The sequence below is a fragment of the Halichoerus grypus genome, chromosome 10, assembly GCF_964656455.1.
Source record: "Halichoerus grypus chromosome 10, mHalGry1.hap1.1, whole genome shotgun sequence".
Taxonomy (NCBI): domain Eukaryota; kingdom Metazoa; phylum Chordata; class Mammalia; order Carnivora; family Phocidae; genus Halichoerus; species Halichoerus grypus.
The window spans coordinates 13,563,356-13,588,399 of record NC_135721.1 but is presented as its reverse complement, the minus strand read 5'-3'; the positions used below and the strand labels follow the sequence as shown (position 1 = coordinate 13,588,399).

Genomic DNA, 25,044 nt, shown 5'->3' with positions numbered 1-25,044 from the left:
GCTCACTGAGACAGTCGCCACGTCTGACAAGAGCTGAGGGAAAGGCCAGAAAGGCTAGAACATTCTCCAGCCCTAACTGTAAAGACACGGAGGCATCAGGGAGGTCTGTGTCTGCTGGCTTCCTGGGGTCTAAGAGTAAGGCCAGCCATTCTGAGCAAGAGCTAGAAACTGGCCCGAGCAGTTGGGGGGATGAGAGAGGATAAGCAAGTGCAGGGGCTGCATCTGCCAGGCAGCCATGGTCGGGTTAAAAACCCCATATTAAGGGATTCCTATTGCTTTATTCACCTTGCCATTTGTGTGTGCCTCCCTAAAGACTTCCCTTGGGTTCAGTGCAATCTTTTGAGAGTTCTAGCTCACCTCAGATATGCTGGCAGGAGCCAGGAGGAACTCTCATGTCTACACAGGAACCTCAGTATTCTAGAAGCCACCTGAAGGGGCCACAAGAGTCAGAGAAGCCTACAGAAAAGGAGAAGGCTCAGGAAGAAAGGACCTTAACTTAGGAGTTCTGAGTGGTATTTGATTTAGGCAGCAGGCTTCTACAACAGCTAAATCTCTAAGTCTGGTGAGTAGGCTGAATCCTGGTATAGTCTTCATTTTTTAAAAGCATAATTTAATTTCTACATATAGCCCAGACATTCCCTTAGATACTGTCCCAAGTGTCAGATCAGAGAAGACCCGCTCCCTGCATCTGGTACCCCTAGGAAGCACACATGTTGAGGGAAGGTACCCTGCCCTGGGCAGACAGGAAATTTTGCACACCCCAACAGGATCCTTCTACCTAGAAGTTGCCCTGCCCCTTCCTAGCCACGGGATCTCCTGGGGATGAGGGGGAGAGGTTCCTCCTCATTTGTCAAGTAACCTGTGTAGCTCATGGGTAGAGGAAAGTCATCAAGACCTCCCTGAAATTGTCAGCCTGTGGACTTTGATCACTTTTTTTTTCATAGTTCAGAGAGGTCTTCATGATCTGGCATCTCAGGTAGAAGGAGGCTCAACTGAGGCAGGAGGAGTTTTGCCATTGCTGAGTCGGGGTTTTTAGCAGCTAGTGGAAGCTGCGGCTCTGTGGTTGTCCCCAATGTGAAACTGAGGCCCGGAATGGGGTGTGACTTTCCAGGCCGGAGCAGGTGAGCAGGACATCCACCATCTTCTCTCTCAAGGAAGGACAAAGGAAAGAAGTCAGGACAAGAGGGGGCAGGACAGAATAAAGGCAAATGCGGCGAGCACGCACCTGTCACTGGCCCTCGCCCCTCACACCAGCACCTCTGATGAGCTACACTGGCCAAGCTTCGTTGGCCAGACCAGGGAGGGCCTACCCATGCAGAATGCCTTCGCCCCCTCTCCCTTGGGTAGGATCTAGCTGCTGCCTCTCTGTCTCCCTGTCTTGCTCACAGCTTCTGCCTTGGGCAACCCTGTAGGCTCCCAACCTGCACATGTGGGCTTCCCAGCAGCTCACATTTCTGCCTCAGCCAGGTCTGCCCAGTGCTGCCCCCTGCCTTCACCAGCAGGAACTCTTGCCAAAGATCAAGCCCACAGACTTTCTCCAGCCACGGATTCCTGAGCAGTAAATTCAAAGGTGCATTGTTTCCAAGTCCATTTATGTTCTAATATAGTGGAGAGTGCTCTGAGTCGTGGACATTATACAAGTCATATACATTCTCTAAGCTTCAACTTCCCCACTGGGAAATGGGAGAATTAATAATAAATGCCCTACCTATAGAGCTATGGCGAGGATCAGTGAAAGATATGCATGACATTGCCTACCTGTGTCTGGCACAGGCTAAGAGCATCTTTGGTTGGTAAAAGAATAGCTTCTCCCTTGTCTAGTGGGGGAGATAACCCTGATTCTGTGAACAATGTACTTTTCACAACTCTGACAAGTATTACCTTCAAAAGCTTAGCCTCCGGATTATAATTTAGGTTCTGGCATTTTCACTTTGAGACATAACATTAAATGCTCTAGCTCCAAGAGGACCTTTTGAGGAATGCCTGGATAGGTCACTGCCTAGGGACACACAGCAGTAGGTGTGTGGGCCAGAATTTGCATCCACACTCATCTCGTGCTTTCCACCACATCTATATTCTCGAAGTGTGGGCTGAGGACCATCTGTACCAGAGTCACCTGGGAAGCTGGTAAACAATGCAGATTCCAAAAATAATTGAAAGCAGAGTCTCAAAGAGATTTATACACCCATGTTCATAGCAGCATTATTCATTATCTCCAAAACAGCAGAAGTAACCCAAGAGTCCATCACCAGGCGAATGGATAAGCAAATTGCGGTATATACATACAATGGAATATTATTCGGCATTAAAAAGGAGGGAATTCCTGACACATGCTAAGGCATAGATGAGCCTTCAAAACATTATATGGGGTGAAATAAGCCAATCACAAAAGAAGAAATACTTAGGATCCACTTACATGAGGTACCTAGAGTAGCCAAATACATAAAGACAGAAAGTAGGATGGTGGTTGCCAGAGTCCAGGGGGGAGGGGAGATGGGGGAGTGAGTGTGTAATGGGTACTAAGTTTTAGTTATGCAAGGTGACAAGAGTTCTGGAGATGGATGGTAGTGGTGTTTGCACAACAGTGTGAGTGTACTTAATGCCACTGAACTGCACACTTAAAAATAGTTAAGTTGCCAAATTTTAAGGTATGTGTATTTTACTACAATTTAAAATAACAGTAAATTTTTTAAAAAAGAAGAATAAACAAAATAACAGTAATTTTAAAAAGAAAAAAAGTGCAGATTCTCCAACCCACTCTGGATTCTCGAAATCAGAGTTCCTGGTGGCGGACTCAGGACCTGTGTTAGGAAGTTCTGCAGGTGAATCTAATGCACACCTAGACGTGAAGGCTGCTGCTCTTCCGTTTGGCTCACACACAGCATCTGAAAACCAGGACATGCATACCAATGCACAGGCGGGGCCACTCACAAGAAACTTACCAAAATGAATAGAAGAGACCATTGTTTTCACGCTAACTGGAATCACGTGATCCACTTTTCTTTTGTTTGAACCAGGCAAGTGCCAGATGCCTTTCAGCCCCAACACTCAGCAGTTCCCAGATACCTCTAGCATTTTCTGGGCACATATGCTAGCTCACTTCTCATTCTGGAACAGGATCACTGCCTGGGGGTACTGAAGTCCTGCCTGCCCCTCTGTACTAATTAAAACCCCTTTGCCAAACAGGCACTAAGAAAGAGAGAAGCATGTGACTTCTGGGAAGGGGGTGCCTGCAGTAGTCTCCAAGGTGCCACCCACACAGCGTGTCTCTGCTTCTCTTCAGAGAAGTCCAGCCACCCAAGCTGCCACCTTCTCTGATACCCCAGAACTCTGGCTGCAGGATGGAGAGTGGATTGGGGTGAGGAGGAGGGGGTGCGTAGGTAAAGGTAGATGTGAGGTGACCTGCAAAGACACTGTCCCAGGTGAGACTGTGGTGTCTTAGTGAGAGTGTGGCTGGGGGAAAGAAAGAAAAATGGATCTGAGATGTATTTAGAAGACAAAAAGTCGGAGTTCTGTCTAGATTGGATATTGGATCCAGGAGAGCACAGCTGTGTTGGGAATGGCCTGCTTTTTGAGAGGATATAAATGTGTCCTGTGGACTAAATGTGGGCCACGTGGGAAAGAAAGAACTGGAGAGGAGCCATCTTCACTGAAGGGGTGAAGGGACTTCAGCAGCAAGGAGCTAGAAGTGAACGCTGACATTCTTAGAGGCTAGGAAGTCACATATGACTTCCCTCCTTGGCTCCACTGGCAACTAGCCCCCATCCTTAGGTGCTTTCCAAAAATTACCTCATTAACATGACAAAAGACACCCTTATAGCTCTCATCACTTAGGAAAATCCAAGGGTTTGAGGAGCTCTGTACCAGGAACTTGGTCCAAGACCACATAGATGCTTCTTCTTATAAATCACAGTATCACAACTGGGAAGTGAAAACATGGAAAGAGTGAGCATATAGAACTCTTTTGAGTAGTATGGCTGGTTAACACAGTTATAGAGGTTAAAGTTTTGCAGGTAAAAGAGGGCTCATTTTTAATGCTTGAAGGTATGTAATGAGAATAATCCAAGAGAGGAGAATCATCGAAGGAATTAAGTCTCTAAGGAGGTGAGAGAACCTAGGGCTTTGGGAGTGAGGCCTTAAGTAGGAGCAGGACCACCTTCTAGAAAGGAAAGCAGAGATACATACATATGAATCCAAGCCAGAAAAAAAAAAAAACAGTCCAAGTCAGTGTGTGGATTTAGTGCTAGTCACTGCCCCATGACAGCTGTCTTCTTAATGGCATAGATGTCTACAGTCATTTAGCAAAAGAAGGTGCAGGTTAATGGTGAATGGAAGGAGATTGGCATAGGATGAGGGGTACGTGAAAGGTGAGGACACAGCGTGGGGGGGCGGAGCAATGAGTGGAGGTAATTCTTTAGAGAAGGTGTCTATGGATAGAAAGAGATTGTGTGATAATGAGCTGGCAAAGTGGGCTCATGGAAACGGTTGGCTGGTTTGGGGTTTTTTTTAAAGGTTTTATTTATTTATTTGAGAGAGAGTGAGAGAGCACGAGGGGGGAGAAAAGCAGAGGGAGATGGAGAGGCAGACTCCCTGCTCAGACGTGGGGCTCGATCCCAGGACCCCAGGATCATGACCTGAGCCAAAGGCAGACGCTTAACAGACTGAGCCACCCAGATGCCCCTGGTCGATTGTTTTTAAGGACTATTGTTTTGTGTTAAGATGGGAAAAGCTTGAGCGTGTTGAAATATTGACGGGAAGGTCAATTTGAGAAAGAAAGGTCGAGAATATACTGGAGAGAAAAGAGAATGATCCAAGGGCAAGTTGCCAGTAAGGGCTGCAGAGGCAGTGGAGGCCCTGGTCTTGCAGAGGAGGAGGGACACTTCTATTACAACAGAGACGCAGGAGGAGGATGGGACAAGCGCAGATGCATTTTCAGATTGGAGGAAAAGGAGTTGTAGGATTTCCCTCTACAGCTGCTCCAATTTCCCTTTTGAAGTAAAAGGAAACATGCTGAGAGTGAGAAGAAAGAAAAATAGGGTTTGAGAAAGCTACACTTTATGTTCATATTGGCTAACAGAGCATCAAAGGAGTATCTATAAAACAAAGAGAACAAGGAAGGGGGGGAGGGAGCTCAGGAGGGAGGAAGAGGGATAGAAACCTTGTGGATTTCCTCTGATGTATTTTATGTCCTGATGGACCATGAATGGTGTTCACCATGGGGGACTCTATAATGAAACTGAAGAACAGTTCATGCCATCACAAAAAAAGCATTTTGTCAAAATATCACATTTTAGTAATGGAAGGGGCCTTGGAGATTTCCTAGTCCAATATCCTGGAAAACTCATGTCCAGATTGGGGAAGTCTCACAGATGGGTGATGGCCGAACCAGAATTAATAATACCATGTTGCCCACACCCAGACTACGGACGCCCACCCTGTGGCCAGACCCCACAAGGCAGAGACTCATCTCCCGCCCAGACGCCGCCATCAGCCCTTGCAGAAGGGCTTCCCCTGGGTTCAGGCAGGAATTCATTGAGCCACCTCTGCTTCTGTCTGCAAAAGTCTGCCTCACTGTTGGGTTCAAGAAGTTCCCACAGTGATTAGCAGAACTAGGAAACCCATGGGACTGGGATTCTAGAGCAGCCTCATTTAATGGGTTCAACTCCATGAAGAAGAACAAGTAGCTGCCAACTGGCCTGGATGTTAGGGTTGTGTTCTTTGTATCTCTGCTGCTTTGCTGGGCAATGTCAACCCACACAAGGTACTGTGTGTGCTTCCAGCGCATCTCAGAGGAAGGCTTTTGAAGTTGGACTTCCTGGTATTTGGAATTTGGAGAGAACAGTCCTCAAGTCATGGTGCTTTGACATTTCTGCTTCATCACATCTTTTATTCCCGATCCTAAAGGCCCCAATCTCATTTTGCAGATGGAAGAATTAAACCAGGTGACACAAGCAACACCAAAACACTTCCGTCATTCCCCTGAGGATGTTTATAATCAAGAGGGGTTTCAAATTAGGGCATACAATAGCTATTATTGTTTCATGCCATGATATGAAGGCACATTGGCACAAAATAAAATTGTGCTCTCCAGCGTTTCAGGATTTGTCATTTCCTTTCTGCCTAATTATAATAACTGAGGCTCCCATCAATCACCGTGGAAGGTAATGTCTCAACAGTCATAATGTCTAACTGTGAATTCAGCATGTCCAGAAACCAAGGTCCCACCACTGTCTCAGAGAAGCTGTCAAAGGGCAAAGCCTGCACCATTGTCACCAGAGCCTAATGGGGATTCCATCTCTCTGGGAGGATGGAACATTTTGCTTCCTTCTATGTGATGATAATAACAGCCACAATTATTGTTCTTAGAAATGGAAGGCCTAGGATATGGAACCAAAAAAAAAAAAAAGAAAAAGGACAATGGAAAACTAATATATCATTAAAATGCCTTTGGGGAAGCTCCTTTGGCAACTACAAATGCATTATCCAGGACCAACTTGAAGATAAGAATCAATTTAATTAATTTTAAATGGCTTTTGCATTGAAAAAGCCAAGGACTAAAGAAAATGGGAAGCTGGTTCAGATGTTTTCTGGGGAGAGAACTGTTACAGAGAGAAGATAGAGCTCTGGGAATGCTCAACCCTCTACCCCTGTCTGTGGGTGTAGGGCTGGTTTTCAGTTCCATAGTCCTTCAACAATGAAGTGTAAGTATCACAAGTATGAAAAGCAGAGCTGGTTTTAAAAGACCGGAGTTCAAACCTTGACTCTGCAATTCATTCATTGGGCAACATGAGCAGGTTACCTAACATTTCTAAAGGCTCACTCTACAACTGATGGAAGATTTCCATCGTGGCCATTAAGGTATGATATCAGACTCTCCAAACATTTCTTTGCAATTCCCTTCATTTATCATAGATATGCTTGTGGTGCACCTGGCTTATTCCATTATCTGCTCAATCGTCTGATCCCATAGTACCTATCTGATCTGCATGGTGCCCACAAGCACGTGGTGGCCAATTGGCGGGTCTGTCACAAAGCTACCTGTGTGTCCAAGCTCCACACCTAGCCATGGGACTCCAAGGAAGTGTAAGGCTCCACCTCTGGTCTCTGAGAGTTTTCCATCATATCCAAGAGATGAAATGTACAAACCCACAGAAAGTGAAATGCCACACAGGGCCATATGTGCTTCATGTCCTGTGACTGGCACACTTATTATCCTTGGAAGAGAGCAGAGGAAGAGGCAAAGGAAGAAACTTCCTAGAGAGGAGGGCTAGACCTGAAAAATGATAGAACTCAGGGTATTCCCTGCTGACTTAGACAGAAGGACAAAATAAAGTAATAGACACATGTATTTAACACCTCCAGCCCAGAGCCCAGCAGATGGAGGAGCCCAGTCTTCCCAAATGGGTTCAATCTCTACTGCATTCCTGAAACCATACAAAGCCTCCTCCATCACCAAAGAGGGACAGTGACACTGAGCAGCTGTCTGCATCTGTACTTGAGAAAGAGCCCTGGTGTTGGGCCAAGGCACATCCCCCCAAAAACCACAGCCAAAGGACTTGGTGGGAATTAAGTTGGTATCCCTCTTGTGCACCAAGGTCTGAGTCCTGTGGGCACACTCAACAGCAAACCTAGGGCTTCCAGGGCCCAGGGGTCAATCCAAGCCAATACCAGAAACAGTTCTTAAGCACTTGTGTCTAGCAAGAAATAGTATGATGAATAAAAAGATAATTAAGAGGTGGTATCTGCTTTTAAGGAGTTCATAGGCCAGCATGAATCAGAAAAGTATACATAGAACCACCCTACAAGACCAAATAAGCCAGTAACAGAAGAAATGTGTGCTTCTGAAGGTCAATGAAGAAACAATTAGAGCATATAGGTGAGATCAGGAGAGGTCTTTTGATGGCAAGAAAATGGCATCTCTATTTCTATTCCCTCATCCATAACCTGGAGATAATATACGTACCTATATCATAACATCATTATAAGAATCAAATAGGTTTCTAATATTAAAAACTAAGGTACATACTATTAATATTAAATATTAATATTAAAAACCTGGCACATACTGACTACTCATTAACTTATTAACGGAGGATGACCTTGGAGGATGGGTAGCATCTTATAGATAAAAATGAGGGGTGGGAGAGTTCAGTCTATCATCAAAGCAAAGGTAATATCTGTTCTTAATCAACGGCTTATCTCATAACCAGGGAGAAAGGAATCAGAGATTAAAAGGCATCTGCTGGAGACGGGAATGTCAAAGGCATGCCCAGGAAGCAGGAAACATTCTGTTGGGAGTGGAACAGAGCTTCACATTGACCAATGGGAGATGGGGCATAGAAGCAGTTTGGGGAGGGCCTTGAATATTGGTCTGGAGAGTTTGCACAAATTCTTAGGCCCTGCCAATGCTTCCATTACAGAAAATAACCCAGTCATCCATATCTTCTTAATCTGGCAAGCCATGCAGATGGACCCAATTTTGAGTGTGGCATCACCACTTAGCCATTAGAATGAACACAGTCTTTAGAGCATCAAAATTGAAAGTTTGCAGCCGAGCGAGTCAAAGTTATTGATTAGCACTTTCTTCTGTGCCTAGTGTCTCCTGGGCTGGACAAACATTAGCTGCATTTGTCTGAGAAGCCTCACCTCGGTCTCACTCAGCAGGATAAGGAACAGGCCGACTGTACAATCCAAGTGCCAGGAGAATGGCTGGAGAAACACACTTTAGCCGTAAGTATAGAGATGCACAGCACTTAGGACCAAGTGCAAAACTCCTTTTCAGGCAAACCTGCCTTTGCTAGAGGAAAAGAGTAAACACAAGATCAAGCAGCATGGCCAAGCAGTCTAGAGGCCATGAGCCATCAGGTAACAAGAGGATGGGTCCAACATCAGTGCTCTTAGTGGAAGACCCGGGGACAGGAGGTGTCCAGAAAATCAGGAAGGTCTCCAGAAGTCAAAGAGGGCATCACAGAGATGGACTAAAGATAGATAGAGAAAGACTGGGGGGTGGGGGGGGGTGGGGTTTAAGAAATCTCAACAAACTATCCCATCCATTTATTTATTAATAAATATTTATTGAGCATCTGTTCTGAGCTAGGCACTGTGCTGGGCAATGAGCATGCTAAAGTCCCTGTCTTCATGAAGCTTACATCAAAGTAGGGGGACAGAACAAAAATAAAAAGGAACATAAATATGTAATCCAATGTCACAGGAGAAGGACCATGTAGGAAAATGAATTTAGGTCAAGGGAATGGAGGCATGCTATTATTGATTAAATGGTCAGGGTGGATGGATTAGTCTGCTCGGGCTGCTGTAACAAAGCACCACAGACTGGGAGGCTCAAACAACAGAAGTTTGTTTTCTCACAGTTCTGGGGACTGGAAGCCCAAGGTCAAGGGGCTTCGGGGTTGGTTTCTTCTCTGATGTCTTTCCTTGGCTTGTAGATGGCTACTTTCTCACTGTGTCCTCACAAGGTCTTTTCTCTGTGCGTGCACATCCCTGGTGTCTTTCTGTTCACAATTTCCTCTTTTTATAAGGGAATCGGTCCAATCAAATTAAGACCCAGTCTAACAGCTTCATTAACTTAATCACCTCTTGAAAGGCCCCATCTCAAGTACAGTCACATTCAGAGGTACAGGGAGTTAGGACTTCAAGACGTGAATTTGTGGCAGGGGAAAGATGCATCCCATAACAGTGGGTCTTTTTGATGAAGGGACCGAGGTGCCATGATGAATTGAGCTATGAAGTTATCTGGGACAAGAGAACAGCTAGTACAGAGAAAGTTCAGCATGCTCTAGAAACAGTCAGTGAGGTGGACATGGCTGGGTAAAGTAAGTAAAGCGGAGAGTGGGAGATGATAGTGGAGAGGTAGCCAGGGACCAGATCACATTGGGTTTATGAAGTCAATTGAATACAGATTTTGAAATTTGGGGAAAGATTTGGAGGGTTTGGGGCAGTTCAGTGACATATTCTGACTTACATTCTGAAATAATTATTCTAGGTTCGGAGTGGGAAATTAACTGTAAGAAGCATGAGTGGGAAAATGGAGACCAGTCAGGAGACTATTAAAATTGTCCAGGAAAAAGAGGCTGGTGGCTTGGACCAGAGATTACAGGGAGGTAGTGGTATTTTTAGTCTATCCAATCTCCAGTCCCTGTGCTAGGAGTACGGTCAGGTGTGTGAGAAGATAGAATTGGAGGATAGCTTGCCATCTTTCCCTTCAAGGAGATAAGGACAAACCAGGGGCCAGCTGTAGACTTGTCACAGAGTTAAAATGCAGACAGTTTGCAAAGGACTTGAGATGTGGAATCTTAAAGAAAACCACACTCACTCAATTCCCCAATGGCCCATCAACGCTATACAGTTAATAGTGAATCAGACAAGGAGAGTGAGCCAGGCTTCCCACTGATTTATGGCAATCCTGGAGATTTAAAAGCATAGCTGAATAAAAATTTCCACAGTCAACTCTCAGTTAGCCACACTTTTGGAGCAGAAAGGTTGTAGAAAATCCAAATACCTCATATTTGCTATTACTGCATTAAATAGTTGTAAAAGGAGATTTCAAAATTGAGCAGGCAAGTCTAGCTATAGAGTCTCTTCTACAAGAGGGTCAGGAGGCTGCCAGGGAGGAGGAATTTATGTGAGTCCTCATCAGAGAAACTATGAACTTTTTGCTAGCTACAAGCCCTCAGCCTGGACTTAACTCCCTCCTCACCGAGACACCTAAATTGTTTGCATTCTTCACTTCGAAGAAGGGAGCAACTGGATTTGACAAATTTTAAATCCATGATTTGCATATTTCCTCAACCAATCCCAGCTAACCAAGTTTCAATCCCTGTTTTACATAGAGGACCTAAGTGAGAACTACACTCATGACCTTTTGCCCTTCTAACTTTGCCCTCTCGTTGTCTTCCTTGGATTCTACCTGAATCTGTATTTCCTGAATTGCAATTCTAATTGCCCAAAGAAATGTCTGTTTGCTTAAACTTTCAGTGAATTCTTCCTTGGTCAATAGGCTTCCCCATCCATTCAACATTATCTATCTCTCTTACACTATTTTGTCTATCACAATATATTAAAATTGTCACTCAAGGCATAGGGAACAGTAAATATCCCTTGCCAGTAAAGAATTCACCCTGAATAATTCTTTTTTTTTAAGAGGGGGTGGGGCAGAAGGAGAGGGAGAGAGAGAATGTTAAGCAGGCTCCATGCTCAGCACGGAGCCCAAAACGGGGCTCGATCCCATGACCCTGAGACAATGACCTGAGCTGAAATCAAGTGTTGGACGCTTAACCGACTGAGCCACCCAGGCATCCCTCATCCTGAATAATTCTGACACAGTTCCAGCATTCATAGCCCTTTAGACACAATAATCAATATAATCTACAGTTGAGTCAAACCATCTCATTTTCAAAGCAGTTTAAAAAATATTTTTCCTATTTACGGCTCAGAACTTCTATAGGGACCCCTAATGCCCTGTCACTTTATTTCTATCAATAGAATTCTTATCTAGAGTAAAATTCTTGGCTTTTCTGGAGGAGCATATACCTCTTTGGTGGGTGCCATGTCTCTGGCCTGGGTGGAGTTAGTATTTAAAAGCAATACCCATTTGTGGTCTTGCTCTCTTTCCTCATCTTGAGACTATGAAACCCTAACTCGTGTCATAGTCAGGGTGGACCCATGTGGTCCCATGTGGGAAGGGGTTGGGGAAGTCAACAGGGAGGAAGGATGGTTGCAGACTCAGGCTGGGTTCTTCAATTCAGCTTCTCCAGTGATAAAGGTGGATACTCCCATGTCCACCTAGATGGTTCCTGTCACTTCACTGATTGGCATCCAACACCCTAGACAATGATCTTGAAATTTGGGATTGCTAGTCAGACAAAGCTAAGAAAGATAACTTAAAATTCAATCAAAAACAATTTTAATATCCAGAAAAAATTTGACCCTGAAAATTAAGAAGAAAAAATAAAAATAATTAAAATGGTCATGCTTGAAAATCTTTTGAATTAGACTAGAAGATGCTTAAATGTCTTAAGAGCCAAAAATGCAAAATCTCAACTGCATGGGGATGAAGATTTACTTGAATGGCCAGAAAAACTAAGTCAAACATACTTTTTAAGAAATGAAAGCTGTGTGGGGCACCTGGGTGGCTCAGTCGTTAAGCGTCTGCCTTTGGCTCAGGTCATGGTCCCAGGGTCCTGGGATCGAGCCCCGCATAGGGCTCCCTACTCGGCGGGAGGCCTGCTTCTCCCTCTCCCACTCCCCCTGCTTGTGTTCCCTCTCTTGCTGTGTCTCTCTCTGTCAAATAAATAAATAAAATATTTAAAAAAAAAAAAAAAGAAATGAAAACTGTGTGACCAGCTCCTTTAAATTACAGAGGCTTTCTTACAGATATAAATAGAGCCCAGGACTGGATATTGTTGCTAACAAAAAATCCAGTCAGTTTTAGGGCCAAAAGCTTTTGTTGTACAACATTATTGTTGGGAAAGGTATGTCCCAAAGTAGTTTAGGATGATGTGATTGTTTAATTAGTGTGTAAGCATCTTTTAACCAAGACAATTTAGAACTAAGTAAGTAAATATACAAGAAAATGACATTTTTAACATTTATATATTTAAGAAAAATCATTTTTTTTAAATTGGCCTATTTTCTTGCAGATGAGGTTTTTAATATCAATTTAAAATGTACAGTTGAATAATTAATTTAGACCTTTCTAAAACTGAACATTTTCCAAGTTTATATTCACAACATTAGAATATTTAAGAGAGTTCAAATTCACCATAAACATAAGTTTAATTTATTAGATTTGTAAGCTATTTAAGTACCTGGGATGGTTTTATTTCTAACTCAGACAACTGATGTATTTCTAAATGAAACCAGATTATTAAACATATAAATAGAGTTTGAAATGCAAAGGAAATTTAATTAGGTTGTTAAAACTCAAACTGATTATTAAATGTGCTAAATATATAAAACATATAATAATATTTGTAAGTAAACTTAAAAGGTTAAAAAAGAACTCGATTTTTGAATTTATAACTCTAAAAAAATTAAGTATTAATATTTGAAACCAGAATTGCTTCTAAATAATGTCTTTTGCACATAAAAACCAGGCATAAGGACACAAAACTCACATTAACACATGCCATGAGAGAAGGAAAGTGCTGTGGCCCGTTGACCCTTCCAGCCAATATCAATAGGCATCCGATATGGTGGTCAGAGTGCAGGATCTGGGGCCAGTGACCCTCCGTAATGTGATTTTATACAAATTCCTTAGTCTAACTCGGATTCTTTATCTGTAAAATGAGGCCAAATAACAATAGCTATCCTACTAGATTGTTCTGAAGAGTGAATGAGACAATTGGTATAAAAAAATATTTTTTTAGGCTGGGGCGCCTGGGTTGCTCAGTCAGTTGAGCGTCTGACTCCTGATTTCAGCTCAGGTCATGGTCTCAGGGTCATGAGATCGAACCCCACGTTGGACTCTATGCTGGGCATGGAGCCCTGCTTAAGCTTCTCTCTCTCTCTCCTTCTCCCTTTGCCCCTCTGCTCCCCCACTTGTGCTCTCTTTCTGGCTCTCTCTCAAAAAAAATAAATAAATAAAATAATAAAAAAAGAACTTGCTAACTATAGAATTATAAAATCAATCTCTCTCTCTCTCTCTCTCTCTCTCTCTCACACACACACTCACACACACACACACACACACACACACACACCAGTAGTTATTGTTGCATGGGGGGCGGGACTTCTTGCAGAAAAAGCTAAGGTATGAGAGGAAAACTGAGCAACATCACACTGCAGAGTAATGATACAATCAATACTATTTATTTCATTTTATTTCATTTCATTGCTACTCTGTATTATTCTGGATACACAATACTACATTACAGTTTTCCTGGAGGACAAATAATGCTCTGAATTTCAACCAGGAAAGGGCCAGGTTCCCTGCGTGATTCTTGGGCATATTTTAGTTTGGGAACTACTCCTTCAAATAATTAGGACAGATCATTTAAAAAATAATTTATGGCCCCATAAAAGTATGAACATTATGCATCCAGGATTGAACAGAGGATGCTGAGTTCATAGTGGCTTCCTCCCCACCTATGGTGAAGTGGCAGACATTCTGTAAATGTCCCCTGCAGATACCTCTCAGCATTCAGGGAAACCTAGGTCTGCCTCCTGTCCTTTTTTCCAGACATGTTGACTTTGTTCTCCATCTTCAGTCTCTATTTCCAGGGTCTACATGCCTTGTTTCTCTGGCCCTTACATTTGTGATCAGGTAGATCTCCTAAATGGCTCCTTTCTCAGGTTATGCCTCTCCTGACCTCCCCACAGTAACTTTCGTCCCTTCCTTGGCTCCATTCTCTGCAGCCTGAGAGAGGCATCGGACCCCTACACCTAGCCCAGATTCCCAGAAGCACACTTGCTCTCACTCCAATTGGAAGGGCATTCACACAGAATGGTCTCTGGAGCAGCCGCTGTGCTCTGTCCTCTGGGAGGCATTCTGATCCTCTAGCATGGCCTGAATATGTTTTGAAGGCCCGTTAATCAAAGTCTGGCGCATGGGCCAGCAACAGCAGCATCCCTGGGTCTTGTTAGAATGCAGAAACGCAGGCTCCTCTCCAGACCTCTGAAATCAGAGTCGGCATCTTAACAAGATCCCTAGGTGATCCATGTGCACATTAAAGCTTGATAAACACTGCTTTGAAACACTTTTTCTTGTAATGCTAATAAATCTGAAGAGTCCATACTGAATCTTTAAATATTGGCAAGATCCTCAGATCAAATATTTTAGATATTAACGTGCATTATAATAATGACCTGTTGCTCTTGTTAAAGATGCTGAGTCCTGGAATCCTACCTTGGAGATTCTGCTTCCATAGGTTTGGAATTTGCACTTTTACAAGCTCCACCAGGTTTGTCAATGATCCCCATGGGAAAGAAACACTGGACTAGAGAGCAAGAAATGAAGCCAAAGGTCCACATAGGAACGAAGCCTGGAGACTCTAAACTTGTACCATTATGTTCTCTCTAATGAGGAGAGGGCCAGTCCAAGTCTCTGTCTAAGGAACACAGAATCGTCCATCAAGCTCCTGAGTTATTTATACAATTTCAGAATGAAGAGAGAGCATGTGAGTGAGCAGGATGGGGGGTGGGTAGATGCAAAGAGAGAGGGAGGAGGAGAATCTTAAGCAGGCTCCATGCTCAGTGCAGAGCCTGAGGCAGGGCTCCATTGCAAGACCCTGAGATCATGACCTGAGCCGAAATCAAGAGTCTGTTGCTCAACCACTCAACTGACTAAGCCACCCAGGTGCCCCTAAACCTAGTAATCCCTTAAAGAATATTTTTTGCAACAGTGTACACGTTTCTATATTTGATACTGTGTATATTTGCCCATAAATGCATTTAAGTGGCTGACGTTCAAGTCCACAAATGCTGAAAAGCTGATAAGTATGAGGTTTTCTCTTTTTGTTTATCTGACTACTGTGTATATAGCAGCATATTGGTTTTATTTGTCATGGGAAACTGAATTGTCTTTATAAAAGCACACTGATGGACTGGGGGTTGAATTACTCCTTTGAAATGAATCATAGGACATAAAAAAATGCATGGTTCTGAATCATATCAAAACAATTACTCTGATAAATTTAAGATAAACCAAATATCAAAATTTTGCAAAGATTAAGAATGAATGTCTATTTGCTCTTAAATTGTTTGGGAAGAAAAAGGCAAACAAGCATGACATGTTTACTTCTGGGGCAGCTAAGTGTGACCATGCTCAGCTCTGCTTATTAATAGACCAAGATACAGTTGAAGAAGTTTAGGTTTTATTATTATGGAAACTGTATTTAGAGACTGCTTTGGTAAAAAATAATCACATTTAACACAAAACATGGACAGTGCTTTTGAGTGGATGATAGGCAAATTACTTTGTTAACAACTTTATTGGGGTATAATTTATGTACCAGAAAATTCACTTATTTTAAGTGCGCAATTTAAAAATCTTTAGAGAAATTACTCAGTTGTGCAACTATCATCAAAACCCAGTTTTAGAACACTTCTATCACTACAATAAAATCCTTTGTGCTCATTCACAGTTAATCCCTATTCCCACTCCCAGTCCTGGCTAGTACTAATCTAAGCTAAATTTTAAAAAATTTTTTTTTTTTTTTTTTTTTACAGAGAGGTAGAAAGCGGGAGCATGGTGGGAGGGGGGGCAGAGGGAGAGAGAGAATCTTAAACAGGTTCCACACCTAGTGTGGAGCCTGATGTGGGGCTCAATCTCATGACCCTGAGATCATGACCTGAACAGAAATCAAGAGTTGGATGCTTAACTGACTGAGCCACCCAGGCACCCCTAAGCTAAATTATTTTTTTAAATACTTTTTTGGGAAAATGATACTGTTTTCTCCTGTGTTCCATTGGAGAAATCATCACGGGGGGGATGTTAGGAAAAATGACAGCAGAGTATTCTATCTACAAAAATAATCAGGATGCTTACCCAGAATACACCCAAGTATACTGAGAATAACAAATATTTGGCAATCTATAAGTTCAGTGGCTATATTTAAACCTAAAACAGAATCCATGGGCTGGGATCCAATTTTGGTAGAATCACAGTGCCTGAAAAGACATTTACTAGTAATTAAAACCCAGATGGAGCATAGGCAGCTGGATAAGTTTACCTGGAAGAGCAACTTTGGCTCTGGTAAGGTTTGAAATCTGTTTTCAAATGGCTCAGAAAAACACTGAGAATTCAAGGTTTTTTGCAACAGGAAAAATAAGTCATGACTCTATGTCTCCATACACTGCTTATGCCATTGATTTACTTAAATACTTGCTTTCTTCCACATTCATTTGCTTTGCAAAATTTGAGTGCTTGCTTTGTGGTAGGTGCTGGGATGGAATGACTAACAGACTAGACAGTCTCCTGCCTTCACAGAGCTGACAGGTTAACTCTCTGTGATTTGGGAGCTCATGCAAATCAGTAAAAGAACAGCATCTCCATGTTTTAGCAAAATGGCAGCATGTGCTGTTGGCCAGCCATCAGGTGGGCTTTGGAACCAGAGGCCTACCCTGCCACATACTAGCTTCTCTCACATAATGGTTGAGACTTTGGAGAACTTGACATAGGAAGAATGTATTTTGCATGTAGGACAGATGTCTTTGAGGACCAGAGGGTAGACTGGGGTAGGCAGAATAATGACTTCCCCCAGTATGCTCATGCTCTAACATGTGAATATGTTACCCTATACGGAAAAAAGGGATTTGCAACTGGATTACAAACCCTGAGGATGGGGAGATTGTCCTAGATTATCTGAGTGAGCCTGAGCTAATAATCACAGAAGTCCTTAAAAGCAGAGTACCTTTCCTGGCTGTAGTTAGAGAGAGACAAGATGGAAGACAAAGGATCAGAAAGATACAATGTAAGGATCAGGCCCATTGTTGCTGGCTGTGAAGATCAAGGAAGGTGCCCATGAGCCATGAAGCCTCTAGCAACCAGAGAAAGCAAGAAAACAGATTCTCACACAGAGCCTCCAGGAAGGAAAACAATGCTCTGAGCATCCTGTTTTGTCCTAATGAGACCCATTTCAGTCTTATGAGCTATTAAACAGCAAGAGGACAAATTTGTGTTACAACACTAAATTTGTGATAATTTGTTATGGAAGCCATAAAAAATGAATACATTGTATTAGGCAACTTATAAAACCTCTCCAAAACCTTCCTTGTAAAATGAGGATAATGGTACTGATAGAATTATGAGGATAATTGGTGTGATAAACTGTAAAGTGCCCACCACTGTGCCGGGTGCCTAAAGACCACTTAGAAATAGGTTCAAAATGGATCCCCTGAAAAGCTCTAAAACAGAGGCAAAGGAAATACCTCTCACCACACATCATAAGGCTTACACTTTGGTCCAGAGCTTGGTTGGTAACAAGATATGTGCTTAGGCACCTTGTGTCCTCTCTCTGGGCTGCAGTTTTTCCAAATGAGGGATTTGAGTTAAAAGATTGATTCCTAAGGGCATCTTTTGCTCCGACATGAATAAATAACATAAATGAAAAGCCATCAAATTTTTGCATTCAAGTATGAAGAAATAAGATATTATTATAACAAAGATTTACTTTGATATTCAGAATTCTGGAAGGCCCTCACCTTACCAAAAGGTTGCCACAGGGTAAGACTTGGCCGGCACATTTCTTCCTCAGCAGTTACCCCTGGCCTAGAAGAGAAAATATATACATATAATATTTTATAAGCAAAATGGAAGCAAAATAGTTGAAGCTCTATAATATCCAGCCCCAGCCCCAGTGCATGCATTCCCCTTGCGTTAAGACCCCAGGCAAAGCCCTGTGAAGACCTTCACAAAAAAATCCCCAGAGTTACTTCAGACATTAATCAGGATGCTTAGAGCATAACAAAGAGATAAAAATCCCTTTTCTAATACTGTTTGAGAGGAACCTCCAAATGTCAAAGTTCTTTTAACTATTTTCTGTTGCAGAGTCCTACATGTAAGTAGAAGGAAGTTCTAAGTGTAACGAGAGGAGGTTTTGGGGGGAAAGCAATGAGTAAGGGAGATGGAGTTTGGGGTTTTGAGTCGCAGGAAAAGTTGTGTCCATGGTGGGTACCTGGAATACTTCTGTTCAGCTTGTCAAAGGATAAATGAGGACTTTTTCCTTGCCAAGTCATAGCGGTCCCAAAACTTGAAGCAGTGATCAGGTCTGAGTGGAAATGATACCTTTCCCATAGGAGACAGGGCTATTTTGGTACCTTATGGTCATCACAGGACAGTGAGGGATTTGAATTAGGTTTGAAAAATATCACAGCCTCTGAAGTGGGGGAGGGTCCTTCTGCGGGGGGTAGGTGTCAACAGTCTGGCCTTGGAGGCCCCCTTGGATGTGCCCTGACCCGGTCCTGGGGGTCCCTGTGTGAGGCCTGATCAGCAGCGAGGAGACTGCTGTTTCACTGAGCGCAGGGGACTGGGCTTTTCCTTCAATTGCTTTTCTGACTTCTCTCTCCTCTCAGTCTCCAGGGAGCCCTGGGCTGAGATGTTCTCAGCCGGGCTGCTCTCAGGCTGTCAGAAAATTAAGTTGTTTAGTTTAGGATTTTCCTCTTTCCCTGGGCTGAAATACTCAACTTTTAGCTCGTTGCTTGTTGTCTTGGAAAAACAAAACAAAACAAAACTTGGGCTTTTAAACATCATCACAAGAAAGCTGGGAGGACAGGGGTGTTCTTGTCCTTACACATAATCCTTGGGAATATGAACTCGTAAAATTATTTAATAAGCAAGCTGACAAAGTCGGTTGTATAAATTCTATGTATCCTTTGGCCCAGTGATCCCATTTCCAGGAATATATACTAAAAAAGCAATCATAATAAGTTTATTAAGTTGTATGTAAAGGGTATTCATTGCAACATGGTTTATTCTAGTAAAAGAAATGACAATAACCTAAATGTTCATCATCAGGAGACTGATTAAATATATTTTGGCACCACCACACAAACGTAATATTAGATCTTAAAAATTCAAAATATTTGTTTATATACTGTGTGTTGATTAGATTAATATTTATGTAAACACTGATACAAAAAGAGATTTGGAAAGACGCTTAGTTTATAATTTTAATTCAAAAGGCATGTGAGGTAACAGTAAGTATAATAATAAGCCATTTCCATAAGAAATACTTATATTTCTCTATTAATTAAAATAAGGCTAAAAGGTAGTCTCCGAAATGTTAATAGGATTAACAAAAAGTAATAATTACATTGCAGTTTCCATTAGCAAAAATTATTATAGTAATAATAGATCAGTTGATCACATCACATCCTTCAGTCCTGGAAGCAGATCCCGGTTACTGGGCTGGAGGGGCCTTGGGGCAGGGGGTGAGGAGACTATAGAAGTAAAGTTGTCCCCCGAACAAGGTTTAAGAAATAAAGGAGTACAGCAGTTCCCAAAGGAGAATATGTAAGATGGTGCTTTAGCAACCTGCCAGGGGATGCAAAGGAAGGAGACAGGCAAGGTTCCTACCAAGTTTGCTCGCCCAAGGGCTAGTGGGTGGTACTTCACTCAGAAAAGATATGGGACAGGGCAGGGCTTGAAAGCTCTCAGAGGCAAGGAAATCCTTGAAATCCTAAGAAATCCTTACACTGCAGGTTGGATTCTTTTTATTCTTATTATATCTTCCAGATGCCTTCCCTTTATTTATTTATTTTTTTTACATTTTATACTTGTAATTGTGATGGATTCAAAAATGGCCAAAATTCTTCGCCACTTTACCCATCAAGGGATAAAGTCTACGTCACCTCCCACGTGACACTGAGCTTGGCCATGTGAATCGCTTTGGCCAGTGGGCCACGAACAATCATGACTCAAGCAGAAGCTTGATAGATGCTTACACACAGGCGCTTGTCCTCTTGGAGCTCTGCCCTGAGGCGGCCGTGCTGTGAGGAAGCTGATTAGTCTACCCGAGGATGAACGGCCGTGTAGAGGAAAATCGAGGTGCCCAGGCTCAGAAGCAGCACCAACTCCCAGACGTCTGTGCCAGGTCACCTTGGACTATCCAGCCATTCCATTCCATTCTTCAACCATAGGAGAGAACCCAGGAGAGACCAGCAGAAGAACCACAAAATCCTAAGCAATAATAAATAATTTTTGTTTGAAGTTTGAGGTGTTTGGCTACACAGCCATAGATCATTGATACGGTGGTTACTCATGTTCCTTTTGCAAACTCCAGGTAGTCTCAGTTGTGCTAGGAGTAACAACACTGATGGTAAACACAGAGATTAAAATGGAACTTAGTGGGACTGAGGTCCGGCCCTTAGTCATTTATCACCACCTCCCAAACCTGGAAAAAGAATGCCCTTCCAGAGCTGAAATCTTGAGAGACGCTTTAAAAAGAATTACCTTAAAGACCATCGTACCCTGTAGGGAGTCATATGACAAGCTTACCTGATTGGTGAGCAGAGAAAAAATAATCGTCATTTAATAAACGCAAGGAGACGATTAGATAAAATTCTGGATCACTTGCCACGCAGGAGGCCTGGAATAGGTAGTAGGATTATCTTCACATTGCAGGTGGAGAAAGTGAGCCTCAGAGCAGCTGAGGGACTTGCCCAAGCTCACACAGCCCGGAAGTTGAAGAGCTGGGCTTCCAACTCAGATTTGTCTAAGCAGAAAGCCCTTTGCTGATAGTCGTTATTCAATACTTCCTCCCAAATCTCATGCTAATTTCCTTTTCTTTTCCTGAGTATTCCACTCAGATGGGAAATGAGTCATTTAAGTTTCCGAGTCTCAGTTTTCTCCTGCGTACAGTTAGGATGACAGCGCTCTTGCCGTCGGGTTTTGATGAGGATTCAGGGAGGTGGTGTGTGAAAGCCCGCACACTGGGCACCCGGCCTCTAAGGAGCAGTGGGAGCTGGTTGTCCAGGGAGTAAAGACAGCAGTGGAGGAAGCTGCAGCATGGGTCCTTTTGAAGGGAATATAACTCACTGCTCTGGTGACATCAGCCCCTGAGGGAAGAGCCATGTTTCCATTCTTGACTTAGGCCAGTGATCGTTCTAGACTGCAGCATCCCTCAGAGGTTCTAGACGCCTCGCTGTGCAGATTGCCCAGACCCACAGTTCCGGCTTCAGGGAACAACGGGACAGAGAGGCACCAAGAATCACTCCCACCACAACTGATGCAGCTGCCATTCTCTGCTTCCCTTGGCCCTTGTCAGTAGCTGCAGGATCTAAGTTCAGTGAGTCTGGGTGGCTGAGAAAGATGGGGCGTCACCTGCAGTCACTCCGTGGGCTCTGCGGGTCATCAGCAGCCAGAAACTGTCACCTCCTCACTTCCTGCCCCCTTTCCATTCCTGTTAGGCAGATGAACAGCCAAATTAGAACATAATAGGCTTTTGTTTTAGAGATTATAACATGTGCATTGTCACCTATCTCTTAGACCCAGGAACAGCTCTTCGCAGGAGACTGAAGCCTGGAGTTTGCTAAGAAGCATCAGAGCATCCATATGTCTGCTCTGGAGATAAAACCCATGCATTTTAAATGCCATCAAGTTTGCTCTTCAGCAGATGATTCAACTGTCATCATCAGGAAAGTTTTCAGCTAACACCTTCCCTCCTCCAAAATGTAGAAGGACTTTGGGAAACGGAACGATTCCTTTTTTTTTCTTTTTCCATAAAACATCATGCTCCCTTTATCATCCACCTACTGCTCCTCATTCTGAAAATGTAGAGAGGGCTACTGTCAATCTATTGGCATCCAAATGTCTGTCGAAGTCACCTTGACTCGAAAGATCTAAATAAAATTGGATTTAATCTCTGGCCCTCACCTGGGGGTGGTTCAAAGCTCTCCCCAAGACACTGGCGAATTTCCGGGGCTAACTTTCTCATGCCCCTTCTATTCCAGTTTCCTTGTCTCTGTGCACCTTCTCCCCACTGCCTTCTGGTATATCATCCCCTGCTCTCCTCCACTCCGGTGAGTCTCTTCCCTCTGCTCCACCGACTCAAAATACAAATCACCACCTTTCCCTGACCCTTGAGACAACTGTGTATAGTGATTTTTCTTAACCAGCTGAACCAAGAGTAGGAGATCACAGACAGAAAAATGAAACTTTCCTGTTCAAAATCTTTCTGTCCAGCCCTCCTTAGGGAATGTTTCACTGGTCATGTTTATGTGTAATTCCCCTTGATCTTTTGCAAAATGTAGTCATCCGTTTGTTTGTTTGTTTGTTTGTTTGTTTGTTTGTTTGTTTTTGGAGGGGGAAACACTCAACTCCAAATTCTCTTCAGTGTCTCATGCAGGAAATTCAAGTGCTACTTGTCCACACAGCCCTCTCTTACCTCCGTGATCCAGCAGGGTCATGCAGGAGTGTTCTCCAACAAAGACATATCTACTAGGGAGAAGAGCTCTAGGGTAGGAAGTTAGGGGCAATTCCTGCCAAGGGCAGCTGCACCGGGAGAAGGAGCAGCCCTGAACTAGGACCAGGAGACCCAAGTGTGAATCCTGGCTCTGTTGTTTCCTGGCTTTTTGCCTGGAGGGAAGACACTTACTCTGAGAGTCTCCCTTCCTCTGAAAGATACGTCTAATGAATCCCTCCCAGGACTCATATTAGGGCAGGCAAGAGAGTGGAATTCAGAAATGACATGATACGCCAAGCAGCTTGGGTGACACAGAGCAACTATTGAACAATGTGACCCTGTTCTCAGGAGCTCATGCTTCAGTTGAGAAAACGGGAGAGGAAGACAGTCCATAAGGAGACCAGAGCCACAGGAGCCATTCCTGCTGGCTGGGAGGGGAGGGGAAGGCAGCGCAGGCTTCCAGGGGGAGTTGGGCTGGGGCTCAAACTGAGCTCTGAAGGGTATGATGAGGGGATCTGCAAGACACTTCAGGCAAAGGGGAGGATGGGAAGGTGAGGCCAAATTTCTGGTTGTCAGGAGACAAACTCAAGGTCTGTCTAAGCCCCCTTAAAATCGAGGTTCAGCAACTTTTTTGATAATCTGATGAAACCTCTGGATCCTATACACAGAACATTTTGCACACAATTTCAGGAGGCTCACTGGCTCTCAGAATCCAAGGAAAATCCTTTGTTCTCAAAGCTTTATTCTGTGTCCAGTCTTGAATCTCATTTTCCCCTTTGGAGCCAAAACTTTTCAACCCATGATGTATCTATGTTGATTTTTCCTGGATTCTCTCTATGCATAAGAACTACTGGGGTTTTAGGTAGCCAAAGAAATGAGACCCCTGTTTCTTGCCCATGTTCAAAACCAATTAAGAGAGAGATAAAAAGGAGCCAGGTAGATGAGAATCAAAATGTCATCTTAACTCCTGATAAAAGTAATTTTGGATGGTATGGCTTAGAAATGTGATAACAAGGAACTTCCTAATACTCCCTGTGCCCATGTTAGATCTTGGACTAGTACACTGGAGAGAAATATTGAGTCTACAGAGCAAACATTTCTGCTCAGGATCACAGTCACGCACTGCTCGAGGAGAGTGGATTCTATTTGCTTAAGACTTCTGATACATTATCTCTACCTGATCAAGGAACATGTGCCAATCACTGTCTCCTCTTAACAAAGAAATTCACTTGACTTCATCAGGGAGGAATAAGGCCGAGTAAGAGACAATCAAGAACATTTGGCAGAAATCCCTCATTAGACAGAAGAGTGGGGAATGAGATGCATGTACTCCAAGAAGGAAACATTCTCCTTCTTTCCTTCTTCCCTTCAATTATTCAGTCATTCAGTAGATATGCACTGTGTTCCTAATATGTTTCTAATTACTGTGCTTGGCTCTGGGGATACAGTGATGAGGAAAAGACCTGGTATCTGCCCTCCTAGAGCTTTCTGTCTGGAGAATAAGCCAGACATTACACAACCAATTCTACTAATGATACATATTACTCACTGTGAGGTGACAGCAATGGTTGATGGGTATCTGGTGCTATCAGGGTGTGTAGCAGGTGGCCTGTGCAAGCGGAATAAGCAAGGATGTTCCCAAGCAATACTTTGGCAGATAAGAGTGTTCCAAGGCTTTACCTTGACTCCTCTTCCTTACACCATCATCATTTGGAGTGGGCTTGTGGTCCTAGCACATGCTTTGGCACCTCTCTAAGACACAACATCTAGCATCCTCTCCAGTCCCAAATAGGTGGCCATCCTAAATCTTAAAGACTGTATCTATTATGCCCAGCCCTCAATGGGCAACACTCAGATAAGATGAGGAATTTCCCTCAATCCACCTCCCAGAGATGGTTTTGCCAGAAACTGAGTGGCATAGAGATACTGGGATTCTGGAGAGAACTGAGATTTTCTTGTCTTGGATGCAACATCTTGGACCATGGACAAAGTCAGAAGATAAGCACTTTACGAAGTCAGAAGTAAAAATGAATTAATGATACTTGAAAATAAAAATTATAATTGATAAAACACACATGATTATAATGAATATTTGCTGGCTAATAGGCTATCATGATTATAAAGACCAATATAACACAAATAATTAGCTGAAAATAATTTCATGCCAACAGATCAATAAAATATA

The 25,044-nt window shown here is 43.2% G+C and overlaps 1 protein-coding gene across 4 annotated transcripts in view; it reads right to left on the bottom strand.

The window, feature by feature from the left end:
* KCNS3 (potassium voltage-gated channel modifier subfamily S member 3) overlaps positions 1–25,044 on the bottom strand; it is a 212,774-nt gene that overhangs the window by 44,411 nt on the left and 143,319 nt on the right. For 2 of the 4 annotated variants that reach the window (XR_013441605.1, XR_013441603.1), the window contains exons 4-6: positions 20,954–21,857; positions 20,401–20,635; positions 18,160–18,226 (exon numbers count right to left, since the gene is read on the bottom strand). The gene's annotated coding sequence lies outside the window, so the exon portion shown is untranslated. The remainder of the gene's footprint in view (positions 1–18,159; positions 18,227–20,400; positions 20,636–20,953; positions 21,858–25,044) is intronic. The other 2 variants (XR_013441606.1, XR_013441604.1) reach the window with 1 other exon arrangement.